The 15,412-nt window shown below is 36.4% G+C and overlaps 1 long non-coding RNA gene across 1 annotated transcript in view; it reads right to left on the bottom strand.

Moving 5' to 3' along the window:
• The window catches only part of LOC121662687, a 485,325-nt gene that overhangs the window by 43,722 nt on the left and 426,191 nt on the right, over positions 1-15,412 (bottom strand). The window lies entirely within an intron of this gene.

The raw sequence follows: 15,412 nt of genomic DNA, 5'->3' as shown, positions 1-15,412 counted from the left end.
AATACAATAGAGCACAGGAATGATCTGTGAGGTTCATTTTTCTAATGGAGCAAGTGGTCCTGCAGTGGGGACTGTCCAGTGGCTGTCACCAAACTACATCTGCAAATATAGATGTAGTTGAGTCAGAATAGTGATAATGAAACATAGATTTAGAAGAAACATAAAGATTTTAGTTATAGGCTAGCTGTGTTGAAATTTGTTAGAGGAAGGAATTCGGGCCCAGCTAGAGTTAATTAAAATAGTTAAGAGAGCTGGACCTGAAATGGGTTTTAAGATGTTAGTAACTGATTACCAAATAACTGATGATCTGTCATTTGTATGCTTGTTTAGCTGTGCTTAGAACAAGGAACAGAAACATTGGTAAGCTGGTCTAGGGAACAAGGACAATTACCAATTTCCTCCCTCTGTGAGAACCTATTCAAAAGTCATGCAAGAAGAAACTTAGAGGTCACTAAAGTAATTAGGATTGTTAAAGTTCAGAGAGGCAAAAAGGTCAAAATGAGGAAGATGAGTTACTTCATCTTTTTTTGGGACCACTGACCCAATTCAAGACCACTGACTCAATTCAGAGCACACACTATGCATGCTTAATGACATTTAAGCTCATTTCCATACAAAGCTGAGAATAGGAGGTGTTAATGTTATGAATATGCATTTTGTATTTTGGATATTCATAATATTTGGAAATAAAAGGTATCATGTTTGCTTGTATTGGGGCCTGTGTCTTAGGGAGCTATCCCACGCAGAGCCTGGCGCCAAATAAAACATGCACTTTCTAACTCTAAACTGTTAGAGGGTTTTTTGTCCATCTCAGTTGGATATCAATATTAGATCGATATTCATATTTTGGTAAATCAGTAACACTGATATACAACCTCAGCTTGCTGATATCCAGCTTGTGGACTTCTCTTTCACTTATTTGTTCTCCTCCTTTCAATAATTTCAAAGTGCAGTGAAGAGAATTCAATAAAAAATATTTACTTTTTGCAAAGCCTGGTGACCCTGCTCTTTCACTACAGGCAGTATGAAGTGTACTAAAATAATTAGAAAATTCTGTCAGATATTTCAGAAATGTTTTGTACAATTTTAGGTAAAGTGTGATTTGGAAAGCCACATTAAAAAAAAAGTTAGTAAATAGTAATGAAATGCTGAATATACATGGTGTGCTGAAAGCTCCTTTATTTTTAAATTTCCAAACTGTTTTCTAACTTCTGTAAGTTTTCAAAAATAGTGACAACTCATCTTACAGAAAGTGTGAACACCAAGTACTTCTCACAGGTTTCTGTGTAAACCTTCAGATAGTATCTCCAGACCAATCCATAGAATCAGTCTTCCTTAAACCTCTGTAGAATAAAATAAAATTCTCTTCTGCCTTTTACAGAATGGAAAAGAAAGGAACTGGGGCTATTTGTCTAACATAACACATCATTTACCAATGAGGCAATTTTTAATTTGAGGGGAAGCTTTTGTTCTCTGACATGGTAGCAGACACCTTAAATTAAGTAAAGAAATTAAAAAAAAAAAAAATTATGGATATCAGAGAGAAAATGAAACAAGAAAAATATGTAGTCTTTAAATAAAAATACTTAAGAATAATACATACAATTAAATAAGAAAAGTATCCTTGAGCTTCGTCATCAAGGCTACATCTCATACACACAAAGATAAACAAAGAACTATACAATTGTGATAAACTATGATAGCTTCAATATCTGTCTTGGGTTCCTTACTCAGCATCAGAAGTCTTTGTTATAACTGAATGCATTAGGAGCCAAATGAGCTTGTATGAATTGGCATGACCTTACTGGTGTCAAAGCATGATGTTACTGGCATCAAACAAAATTCAAGGGCAAGGACAACCTACTTAGTAAATTATGTGATTATCTTTCCCACATAGCATTATTACTAAATGGTTAGATGAGCAGTACATTGAAAGCTAGTCCTTTTCATAATCTTGAAAATATAAAGTATCTTTCTGGTGATTGTTAATCAACAAATTAAATATTTCTCAGTCATATATAAACCAATGACATTGAAGCCTCCTATCACAGTCTTCTGCTTTGCAAAACACTTTTACAAGCATTGTGGTAATCATCATTATTCTGAATTTCTGATATTACTTTTGGTCAGACCCAAAATAACTCGTATGAAGAGCTGTATGGCAGTATCTCTTTTAGTCCACCATAGAAACAAGAATCACTCTGTTGAAAAAAAAAAAAGAGAATAACAAAAGATACCTCTACAATGTGAGTGCCAATATTACCAGTAAAGTTCTTAAACACAAAAGATTTAAAAAAAAAAATAGTTGAACATATCCACTAGTTATTTTTCAGAGAAGAAAAGTTTTTTTTATCTCTTAATCCATCATAATAATTATTATCATTATGGGAAGTACCCTTCTGATCAACACATCAAGCTCTATTATTTTCAGTATAGAGAAGTAGCAAGACAAGGACGTTATTTTTTCCCAGAGAGCTCATAATATGAGTGACAGAAGCTAAATCTATACCAATAAATTAAAAAGCACCAAGAAGTATTCTGAGGCACTGGATTTCAATTGCTTATGCTGTGAAATTGTCAGAATGGTTTTAAGCATGTTTTTGGACAGGTCCAGGCAGCATTCTTCAAAATGAACCTGAAGCATGTATCAGGAGGTAGTATGAACCAGAGGCAATTCCCAGTCTAATTCAGACACCTTTCACAGATCATTAACCCAACTTTCACAACACAGAGGAGCTATGCACAGGTCAGCCTCTGTTCCCGTTGCAAGACCTTCAGAGAGAGATGGGCCAAAAATGTCTCATTGAAGTCTCTAGCCCTCAGTTAGCTACACACAGCCAAGAGAACATTCTCACTTTTTGCAGTTGAAATCTGGGGCAATAAAGTATCAATCTTTGTATTGCTCTAAGTGATTCACTGTCAAATTGATACCAAAATTCTCAGTTTGTCCATGAAGTAGAAAATTCTTATTGTTACCATGTCCTTTCCCCTTCACATGGGCACAGCAGGAACAAGGCTGCATGAGCTCTACCAAAGTCATGTTTTGCAGAGGCCTAAGAGTGCCTCAGAGAGCCAGGCATCCACAGGCATCCTCTGGGGTGCTGTGTTCAGGTCTCTGGAGTTTACAATTAGAAGGATACTCATCTGATATGTTCCATTTTTAAGATCCACCTTTGCTGTTTTACCTTCTCCCTGTTCCTCTGATCAAGCTCATATTCCAACCTAGAAGTGTATTTTTCAATGGCATTTCTGCACTGGCAGTGCACTAGTGTAGTAATACATAAATATTTCTGCAACCTTATGATCCATTTCCTTGTGAATTGTCCTGTCACACTCACTAGACCTCCTCATGCTCTCAAACTGAAGAAACTTTAAAAGTATTTTTTCTGAAAAGGGATAAAGAGGAGAAGCCTTGTAGCCCATATCTAAATATAGCTCAAAATACTTGATAGTGAAGAAGGTGACAAAGTTTGTTACACTTGTTGTGTTTTTGGTGGTTTTTTTTTGTTTTCTCACTCAGCTTAGTATGGCATGCTCACTTTGGGATTGCCTGCTTTACAGAACAGGCTTCTTCCCTTTCTATTTGATCACCCAAGCCAGCAATGGTTTGAACACTTGAAAAGTGGGTAACCTCTGTGGATGAGACAGGGACAAAAGGACAAATTCTGAAGTTGCTAACTTAAAATCCAATTGCTTGATTAATATAAAATAATGCATATTTCTTAGCATTAGAGACACAAGAAGGGATTTAACTTTTTAAACTGTAATGAGATGAAGTTTCATTCTCGTCTGCCATTTCCTAGTTATAACAGTTAATAGAGGGAAAACCAATTTAATTAAACTTCAAGAAAGGCTAATCCGATAATGTTGTGGATTTACCTTGACTCCATGTCAGAAATCTGTTCCTAGACTGCCCCTCTGAAATAAATCTGATGTCAACTTTTCTACAAATTCTCTTACTGGATTCATTCAGGATTCAGACTGGAGGGTCCTGCTGATTCATCTATTCTATATAATAAGAAATATCTGTGACTACAAGGACACGTGGACTCTTCTGAGGACAAGGTGTGACCCTTGCAGAGGTACAAAAGTGGGTGAAATGGCACAATCTTTCCAGCCCTGAAAATTACAGTGACTCTGTGACCTTTACCAGCTCTGAACTTGTATTTCTAGGCAGACCTACACAAGTCTCTATATGGTCCCTGGGTTCCTCAGAATTGAGTTGCATCACTCTGTGACATCTGCAACTTTTTATACAAATAGTTTTCTTATATCTAGGAAGAATTTCTGTACATGTAAAAGACTTTATATTTTGAGAACTTAAAGTCCACTTATATGGATCTGTTGGAGTGAGTCTAGAGGAGGCCATGAGAGGATGCTCAGAGAGCTGGAGCACCTCTGCCATGGAGACAGGCTGAGAGAGTTGGGGATGTTCAGCCTGGAGAAGACAAGGCTACAGGGGCCATTCTAGTACCTAAAGGAGATCCAGGAATGCTGGAGAGGGACTTTGATCAAGGATGCCAAGTGACAAGAAAAGTGGAAATGGCTTCAAACTGAAAGAGAGTAGATTTAGGTTACATATTAGGAATAAATTCTTGACTGTGAAGGTGGTGAGGCACCGGAACAAGTCACCCAGAGAAGGTGTGGAGGCCCCATCCTTGGAAGTGCTCACGGCCAGGCTGGATGGGACCCTGAGCAACCTGGTCTAGTGGAAGGTGTCCCTGCCCATGACAGAGGTTTGGAATGAGACGACCTTTAATATCCCTTCCAATCCAAACCACTCTGTGATTCTGTGATTCTATATTAATATATGAACATTTCTGAATTTCAGTCTTTGCGAACTCAACATGGAAATAACAGAACTGGTTCTTCTTCCAGTATTAAAAGAAAATGTGTTTTTCCTCTGACCTACTGTGAATTCTACAATACTCAAATGAGAAGAAATAACTAGCAGGCAATTTTGGAGGCATCTGTGTAAGGACAATGGTTTAACACTGGAAAATAGGATTTCAGTATTGGCTGATATGTTAAATCATCAGGAGAATGAGAAAAAATCATATTGAATCATTGAGAATGTGTGAGTGGAGCAACAGCAGGTCCCCACTGATAGGATACAAAGATAGATAAGATGTTGATATTACTAATAAAACCTGCAAAGGAAAAGAGAGTAGAGAGACAGAAAAGAGAGAGGAGTAAAATAAATTTGGAGAAAGTACTGAATACTTATTCCAATTACCATGCTGCTCACAAAAAGAGGGATTTATCTGAAACTGCGAAAGAAACCTCAGAGGGAAGGAAACAGAATATGCTTGTTTGCTATTTACACTTTTAAAGGGCATTATATTTAATTTCTTTTTTTTTAGAGAAACCTAAACCAGAGATTTATATAAGATTAAGGTCTACAAATGGCATATTATCTAAAGGCCTTCATTCACAGTAAATTAGTGAAATAATTTAGGGTTGGATTAGATCACCTGAAACAGCAACTATGAAAACATTTTCTAAATTATATGGCATGGCTCATTTGCATCCAGCAGTTCCATTTATGATACCAATAGTCAAAAATAGCTGCAAATCTGAAGCACCAAGATTCTGGAAGACAGACTTTATAAAACCTTAAAATAAAATAAAAATTACAATGCTGGTAGGTACAGTATAGTAGAATTTATACGAAAAATTAACATAGTATCACATGACACTGTAATTAAAAATTAAATTTTATGCAAGATGGATGGCTTAAATCCTATGATAGAAGGATTAAATCTGCTTCACTAACAGATTGCAAAATGCAATTGTTAATTTTGTGCAAGAAGAACTCATTACACAAGGTCACCCAATAATAGCACTCTTGTTCCACTGCTATTTAATATTCCTACTCTTGATTTAGATGACAATATAAAGGTATTTCTGATTAAGTGATGGATAGTACAAAAAAAAAAAAAGCAGTGGTATGTAAAACAAGAAAGACACTTAGTTGATGTTCAGTCAACCTGAACTGCCAAGCTTCACGGTCACAGTTCAAGGAAACAGGATGATAAAGGTTTGTGTAAAGAAATACGTTAGGGAACAAAGGAAATCTGGGAGATTATGGTTTCGATCCAAAATATTCCACAGGAAAATGGGTGCAGTCATGACTGGAGACAACCTGAAGTGCCAGTAGCACGTGCACCCGAAGGAGTTCTGAACACCATGTTGTGTGCAAACTGCTCCCTTAGAAGCTTTAGCCTAGGGCATCATAGAATGGTCTGGGTTGGAAGGGACCTTAAAGATCATCTCATTCCAATGCCCCTTCCACTAGGACAGGTTGCTCAGGGCTCAACCTGGCCTTGAACACTTCCACAGATCACTCCCTGAGCTTTTTTTTTAATAATCAATAAACCATGTGTGAGAAGTATGTTCTCTCTTTTTGCATAGGAAAATGTAATATGAATTTTTTGGATTCCTTCCTTTGTTGATTAGGTTGTAAGAAATATTTCTGTGGTGATTTTCAGATTACTCACCACTGCACACCAGATGGGGGATATTCCAGAGGATCTTGACACATAAGAGGATCTATTTGCAGCTCGAGATGAAAAAAGCAGATTCCATAAAGAGCTGCTAAGACTCAAAATCCCTATAACAGAGAATAGAGGGAATTGCAACACAGAGGTGAAATAACAGCATTTTTCTTTCTGCTACGGAGCAGTATGTAGAAATTTATATGCATGGAGATTCCATATTGAAATATATGTCCTTTATAGTTCTGATTAAAACCTCCTCTGAAATGTTTTAAATTTACAGTGTTTCAATACATTACCTTTCATATTTTTGAATAAGATCCTTTGCAAAAAGCATTTCTCTAAAGAAAAAAAAAAAAGGAAGGATAGAAGAGAGGAGAACAAGGGGATTTTCTTCTAAATCACTTATCTTTGACTTCTATTAAAAAGAGATTTTAAATTTCATATAACTGTGTAATGTCTTCTGTTGAATAACGGACTTTTTCCTACCTGGAGGCTTTAGTGATGAGTTTAAGGATTTGTTTCATTAAAAAAAAGCACCTTGCTTCCCTGAAGCCTTTTCTTGAACAGACATCCCCTTATTCAATAATGCTTTTATAGCTGCACTACCATAAATATTTTTATCCAGTGTGGACATCCTTGAAAATCATTGAGCTTTAGAGTAATATAGATTAATGCTTTTTATTGAATTTTACTTGTGAATTCAAAACATATACTGTAAAGTTCTTGTTACCTATTTACTGAATTTATCTTTCATTGTACTGAAATGCTTTTTAACTCGTGTGGACTGATGCTTGCACAGCCTTAAAGATGACGGCAACCATAAGGTTGAAATACTGAAGACTATCAAAAAACCAAATGTGAAATACTCACATCTTCAAGCACTTAGAGCACAGGACATATCAAACGTGAAAGAGAAAAGAAACCAGATGCATCTCTATGAATGAGACTGAAAACAGCACTGAAGCTTACAAACAGAAGAAAATTTGGGCACTGAAAGCAGATAAACTGTTTTTTACTGAAACTATGTGTTTCAATGAAACAGATTGATTTGTAGAAAGCAGGATGTTGTTTCTGCAATTTTTTTTTAAGGCACATATCAATTTTCAGAAAAGGTCTCTTGGGATGTCCTTTAGGAAGTGGGAGAATGATCTTGCAAATCACAAGCAAATTTCAGCATTACTGTAGATGAATATTCTAACCAAGTGCGTTCTGATGCCATTTTTAGTATGTAATTTAAGTGTCTTCCTTTTGTTTTGCCATTTATCTGTTTTGCTTTGTGTTTCCAAGAAGATTTCTTTCTGCTAAGTATCTTGAACATCGATAAGATAACTACATGCCTGTACACTGTAACTACATATGGGACAGATATCACAGGGATTGTCACCATTCAGGCATGCATGTCTCAGGGCTCCAAACTCACCTATGAGAGCAAGCTTCTGATAATAATTTTCCTGGGGCAAGTTTTGTTTATCAGTCCTGAAATGAGTTATTAAACAATATTACAGCTGAACTACCTCAGTCTGCTCAGTTCTGCTCTGCAGGTAAAAAATTGTTTGCATAAGGATCATTACAGACCTTTGGGATACTGAATAGACACAGATAAGGGACGTCCAAATAGATGTTCTTACTATTGAAACATCAGCCTTGAATGACACCTGTAAAGAAAGGAGGGAACTCTTGGGGCTATCTCACACGTTTGAAAATCGAAACCTGTGCCAACTCACAGTACCACATCTAATCCCAGTTACTTTAACAAATGCAAGCAACATAGTCCACATGAAAATTTTTGATCCAAGTGCCCTATGACTGGAGTCCATTCATTATCACTGTGAAAGTCTTCTAGAAGTTCCCGCACTACTACCAATACTTTGAGGCTGACACTGGTATTGCTAAGTCGGAAAAAAAAATAGAAAAGATGAGTATTATCGCAGGCCATTAGTTAAGCATGTTCTTGGCTGCTAGGCAATTCTAAAGTTTCTGGCAAATTAAATGCCATCTTATTTTAGTCTGTCCATTCTTTACCTCTTTTCAGAAGATGGATACATAAATTCCTGATGTTCAGAACTTCCTCTACAGCTGAGTCCTTCTTCAAGATGATAAGACATATGAAGGTGAAGAACAGTAGTCTAGAACAACTTGCTCCATAGTCCTACAATTTCATAGCTTGATAACTATTTGCAAAAGTATCTGGAATACTTTGACTGACCCTGAACACAGCTAAATGTGAGACAAGAGAGGATGTCAAAGTGTTATCAGTATCCATATCTTAAAAGCACTTTTGTCCAGAGAAAATTTATTCCAAACATGAAATAAGAAAGTCTAGTAATTTTTCAGGTAAATAAGGACTTCTGAGGTTCATTGCTGATGTTTGCGTTTTTTTTGGGAACACCAATACTTGTCTCTTCACTGAAACACTTTGCTTCTCAATTAATTTGTAAGGACTTCTGTGGTAGTGCACTAATTTGCTATTTTCTGTGAGCACCTTTCACGAAGAGAATTGCTCTCAAGAAACCCACTAGTTGATGAATATAATAAACCACAGCCAAATGTAAGGATTACATCCATAAAGCTGGTCATGACCTCATTACCATCTATATGACAGGAACTAGAAGACTTCTGTCAACTCAGAAAATCACCTGCTTGCCTAGTAAAGCCAGTGTTGGTTTCACCAGAGAAAAAGAAATCCTTAACTCTGGAAAATCCTTGAAACACAGAGAAGAACTTATGCTGTGAAGCAGGCTTCTGATTCCTGGGGTGTTCTTTCTGAGAGAACATAAGACATGATTCTCTGAAAAATATGTGTCTGATTCCAAGATGTCAGATGTCAGCACTTATTTTCCTTGCAGCCTTTGCTTGAAATCCTCTCTCTCCAAGCGACAAAGTTTTCACATTTTCACATTTATTTTACACTAGCTTAAAGAAAGACTAAGGATTTCTGGTAGCAGAGCTTTACTTTCACGAGGAAGCCAAGCAATTGTTTTAAACATAAATACTTTGCTCCCAATGAAAATATTACAGGTTTGAACATTTGCTTTCTCACAGTGGTTGGCACTATAAAAACTCCAGGAAAATGGAAGTTTGCTTTTCCTTTAAAACAGCAGGAAAATATTTGACCAGGTGATTCTTTTTTTTTTAGTGCAGCTGTTTGTGATGTTTATGGTAAGCAATGACAAGTATAAATGGAGAAATTATGACAAAGTTCATTTGTGTTTGAATGCTAAACTTACACAGATTTTGAAGAAATAATGACATAGTAACCTACGGATGACTCCATTCTTACCAAATATAAGTCACAAAAAGCACAGGAACAGAGATCAGGCTCTCTGCCAGAACTTTAAATGAAGACATGACAAAAAGAAGAGATACAATGTCATGGCTGTTGTCTTTTCAAGTCCTGAAATTCTATTCTTAATCAGATTATGAAAAAATGCAGGTTTAGTCGCTGCTCCTGGTACAATGAATGTCCATGTAGAGGGCTTCCAAGAGAACCACAAACATTAGTAAAATAAAATCCTAGCGATCTGTCATCTAGGTGGTGGAATCTGACTGATTCACCCCTTGAAACTCAAGTATTTATTTATTTCAAATAAAACTGACAGCATCAGACATCTGTGAACAATCCAGCTATGTCTAACTCCTCTGACCTTTTCTTGCAGTACCAACTGCCTTGGCGACTCTAGTCAAACCTCTGCAGACCCTTTACTCAGCCCCTGCACATGCTCTAAATCAAATGCTGTAAGGGCAATGCCAGCCTGTTTATTTCCTTCTCTGCTGCTGTAGCTGCTTCTTTGGGTGCTTCATCCATCATTAACTCACACATTGCAGAGGAGATTGGGTAGCTCTGAAGGTTATTAATGAGCTACTGAACTTTTTAGGTCAGACAGTATGACAGATTTTCAGAACAGATTAGGGATTTTGGCAGTTCAGCTGTGGATGATGAAAAGAGCTGTTCTCCAGATCATGTATACTCCATGTACTTGGCACTGTAAATCCTCCCAGGTGCTAAAGTAGGTGAGCCAAGGCTGGCAGAAAGGAGTTCTATTTTCTTATAGAAGAACTAATAGGTTTAAGAATAAGAATAGGTCTTAAGAATCAGGTCTTCAGGGGCAGATTTCCACCAGTCATTTCGTAAAACACAAATGACTGTTGCTTACACTTTCCTATAATCTCTTTTCATGCAGGCTTTTCCAGCATAGTGTATGGTTTGATTACAGATTCTGAGAGATATATTTATGAAATAGGAACAATACGTGTTTTGGGGGACACAGCACTGTACCAGCTACTAAGAAGAAAATTAACTCTAACCCAGCTGAAAACAGTACTGGTCACATATCTAAACTAGATGTCACTGGTGATAGTTCTGTGCCCCCAAAACACACAGTTTTGTGTATGGTTTCAGATTTAAAGAGGAGCCTCTCATTCATCTGCTTACACAAATATAACCCTTTTATGGGTGCAACAGTGGACTTGAGCAACCTGCTTGTAGATCAGGAGTGGAGTGCACTCCTGGGGAAAATGAGAAAGTATGAATTAAGCTCATTTGAAATTTTTTTTTTTAAATGCCTAGCTATAAGTAAATATTTTTGTTAAAAGCTGTGGATAATTCTTTTTACTGGATATAATTTATTTTTATATTTAATTTTGAAAAAAGCTCAACAGTAAAGAGTTTTAGAACTGTGATAGAATTCAGCTTTTATTTGATGAATCAATGAATCCACATTCACACACATGAAAGTCATTATATACAATGTATGTGTGTAAATACACATTCTTATGCACATAAGTAAGCATACATGTCCTATATGATTCCATATCTCTGTGGTTATGTGTGTGTTGGTAATGGGGAAAATATTCTTCTGGCATACATGTTTATCTGGATGAGAATTATGCCAATTTACCCACGACCTGATGTATCTAGAGGTGACAGCTCAGATGTTTCCACTTCATCAAGGCAGATCCAGATGTGTTCTGATTTACAAATTTTCCTTTTCATTCTCTATTCACTTGACTTCCATACAAATATTGAAGAAATTTGGATAGAATAACAAGGAACGTGTGTTCATGGAGGAAAATGTTATATAAATTTATATAAAAGATGTTATATAATTAGGTGGCTTTGTGTGGAGATTTATAATGACAGTAGATTGGGATAATGAATCCTTTCTCAACACATGTATAAATAGAGAACAAAGAAAGCCAGACATATAGACATTCCAAAAGTGCAGAAATTTTTTCCAGAACAGTATATTTTCTGTTTCCCCTGCCCTGCTCCCATCCACCATGTGGCTTTTAATTTGTAAAAAAAACCCCCAACTGTTCAGTTTCAGTACAGTAAACTTTCTCTACCCTTATTAATGCCATTATTCAAAGCCTGAACAGTGTAAGAAACTACTAATTATTTCAATGATGCTTCTCTGGTGCTCATCACCATGGTATCTCAGGCTAATAAACATTAATGAATCATGGAATAGAATGGTTTGGATTGGAAGGGACCTTAAAGATCATCTAGTACCAACGCCTGATCTATCTTCCTGATGCCCTTATGAGATAGTAATTGTACAGAAGAAAAAAAAAGAAAGTAAATAAAGCCTCTTCATTTTTAAGAGAATCCTTTGAAAAGGTTTTTACTAATTTAAAAGATATAAATCATAAGCATCCGCCCATTTCTTAAAAAGCAGTGATTCTCATAGTGACACATGGCCATTAAGCATTCACTGAAGGCCTTTGATTTATTCATCCACATTAGCCCTCTAAAATACAGAGGCATTTTTATGGTTTCTCCTGGTTTAAGAAGTTTTTAAGTGGCTACTTCAAGGTGACCCAGAAAACCACTTTGTCACTATTACCAAAGTTTGCTTTAAAAGAAGGAATATGGAGCAGTTTTGAGGAGATGATGCGTGAAATCAGAAGTGAAACATTACTTCCGATAATGCTACTGACCTTTTGTAAGTGCTGTGATAAAACCAACCAGGATCTGGAACATATCTACGAGAATCACAAGTCACCTTGAGAATGCCTCTTCTAGATGTCCATTATCTATATTCTAATATATGTACCCAAACAGCACATGTTGCCCCCCAAAAAGGATACAGAGAAGAGTACAAGTATGGAATGGGCTGATTTAGTATTATGACTATGCAATCTCTCTGTGAACAATTCCTCAGGATCCCCTAAGGATATTTATCTTACTATGTTATTTTTACTATGAGAAAATGTGCTGAAAATATTGGTTTGAACAGTATACAGAACATAAAAGCCCAGAAATGCAGACTGTGGTCAGGGATATAGCTCTGGACCTGTTATATCATCCTGCTCTTCTTTTTTTAATGAAAAAAAAAAAAAAAGAATTTTAATTTGGAAATTTGGGTTTTTTTTTTTTTTTTTTTTTTTTGCTTTGTTCTTTTGGGGCTTAGTTCCTTTTTTTCCTCCCCAATAAAAATATCTTACTCCTATAAGTCCTTACCCCTTCCTTATAAAACAGGAGAAATCTTTCCTTGAGCATTTCCCAGGCTTTTAAACTCAAGAGCACAGAAAGAACAGGGAGACAAAGGCAATTTTGTGGTTGCACAAGTTGCACGGTTTTTATCACCTCATTATTGCTTCTACAAAAAGGCTGTTGGGTTGGGGTTTTTTTGGCATTGACCCTATAAAATGTTTTTTGAATGGTTTAATGCAGCAGACATTAGAAGTCACTCCAAGCAGAATTTCTTATACATCCTATTCAATCAACAACACAGTTATTTTTTCTCAAAGTCTACTGTACTCCACTAAAATGAAGCTTTTCTTAGAATAGAAATGGAAGGTTCTTAGAAAATGTAAATGTCTAAAGATAACCCTTCTCCCTCAGAGAAGAGTATGCCTGAATCAGACACCCACTTTCCCTACAGTAGCTAAAATATACACAATTAGAGCAGAAACCAAAAGTTAATGTTCCCCCTTCCTCTCCTCTGCAGCATCTTCATTGTGGTAGGGGTAGGGTGATTTTCTGTGCTTTGGGCACTGTACAGAATACATACAACAGAAAAGTGGTAACTCATCTGCCCTAAAATACCTGAAAGGACTGTTTTTACCTTCCAAGATAAAAGGTTATTTTTGCACTATCAATTCTGTGCAAGGGGTTTTGTAACCTTATTCTGGACATACTGTGTGAGAAGGACATGGACTGCTGGAGAGGTACCATTATATCCAAATGCATAAGTTCATACAAAATCTTTTAAAATATAGCTGATTTCTGATTTAATGAATATTTCATCTGATGAACAAATAATTATTTTTGTAATTCACTGAAAGCTCTAAAGTTGTGTCAAGAGTGCTCCTCACATGCAAACAATTCAGAGCAGATGTGGTTGGTAGGCCTGCTTGTGATTATTTACTGAATTTGAGCTAGGCAAGGGACAGAATAAATCAAACTAAATTAAAAAATTTAATCAGATGCATGAAATGTGCTTGTTAAACTCATTGTTAGATTTATTTTTCCTTTATTCATTTACGAGGGAAAGATTCTAAGAAGTACTCCATCATTAAATGGTTTAGAAGTATTTATATTTAGAAATATAAATAAAAACTGACAGCATCACTTTGAAGGAAACGGGTTTGGAATTTGAGATCTTATGCCAGAATACAAGTTTTGCTCTGTTCTTTAAAATTCAGTGTCAGATTTTGCCTTCATGAGCTTTTAATTCATATAGATCTAATTCCCTTTCTGAGCTCTGCAAGTTAACTTTTTATTTGCACATGAGACTGGGCTATAGATTTCATTAATGAGAGCTGAGAACTTCTGTTATTCTTAAAAGGAAAATATTGGAATGAGCTTGGACAGCAGAACATGACATATAGCTGCTGTGTGCAAAATCTTTGGTGCATTTTTATCTTTGAAATGATTCTCTCTGTGCTCTCAAGGAGCTACAAATTCATGGGCTGACAGCCTAATATCAGCCTTGATAGCCTTCATTCTGCCACAATTTCTTGGACAGGGTACTTAATGCAAGTGTATGAGATACCTTAATTGACATTCTGATCAATAAAGGTCTGCTTGGCAAACTTGCAAACGACATTGAAGCGGGTTCCCAGGAGCTATTTAAATATCTGCAGAGGGGTACAGCACATGATTGCCTTCAGCTGCTCTGCTGCACAACTCGTCAGTGGGGGTACAGCAAGTCATTAATGCTCAAACATTTTTATCTTCTACTTCTTAAAGTAATAGTGGATTTCTGGCTGAAGAAAACATAGCACACACGTTCTTTTATCAAAATAATATGTGGAGATGTATTAGCATAATGAAATGGGATTTGTTTGTCATTGAGCATTGGATTACGACAGCCAAACTATAAAGAAAAATTATTAAAAGAAGAGATAATATTTTCTCCATTGTTGTCCTGGATTTGACTGGGAGAGAGTTAAATTTCTTTGTAGATAAAACTGCTGCAGGGTTTGAATTTAGTATGAGAATAATGTTGATAGCCCACTGATGTTTCAGTTGTTGATGAGTAATGCTTACTCTAAGTCAAGGACTTTTTTGTGTCCCATGGTCTGCCAGTGAGCAGGTGCACAAGAAACCAGGAGGGAACATGGCCAGGACACCTGACCCAAACTGGCTAAAGGGATATTCCATACCGTAGAATGTCACGCCCGGTATACAAACTGGGGGAAGTTGGCCTGGTGCCACTCAGTGGTGGGGGATGAACTGGGAATTGGTCAGTGGATGATGAACATGGCATTATGCATCACTTGTTTCTCTTGGGCCTTAGCAATCTCTTTTCTTTTCATGATTATTATTGTTATTTTGCTACTTATTATTAATTATTATCTTATTACTAAATTATTATTACTGTTGCTACTAATACACTACTACTGCTGCTGCTGCTGCTACTACTACTACTACTACTACTACTACTACTACTACTACTACTACT

This window comes from Corvus kubaryi, unplaced genomic scaffold (genome assembly GCF_017639235.1).
Source record: "Corvus kubaryi isolate FWS band 111438036 unplaced genomic scaffold, C.kubaryi_AGA036_p1.0 37260, whole genome shotgun sequence".
Taxonomy (NCBI): Eukaryota; Metazoa; Chordata; class Aves; order Passeriformes; family Corvidae; genus Corvus; species Corvus kubaryi.
Note: the sequence above shows the minus strand (reverse complement) of the source record. Positions and strands in the feature narration are given on the sequence as shown.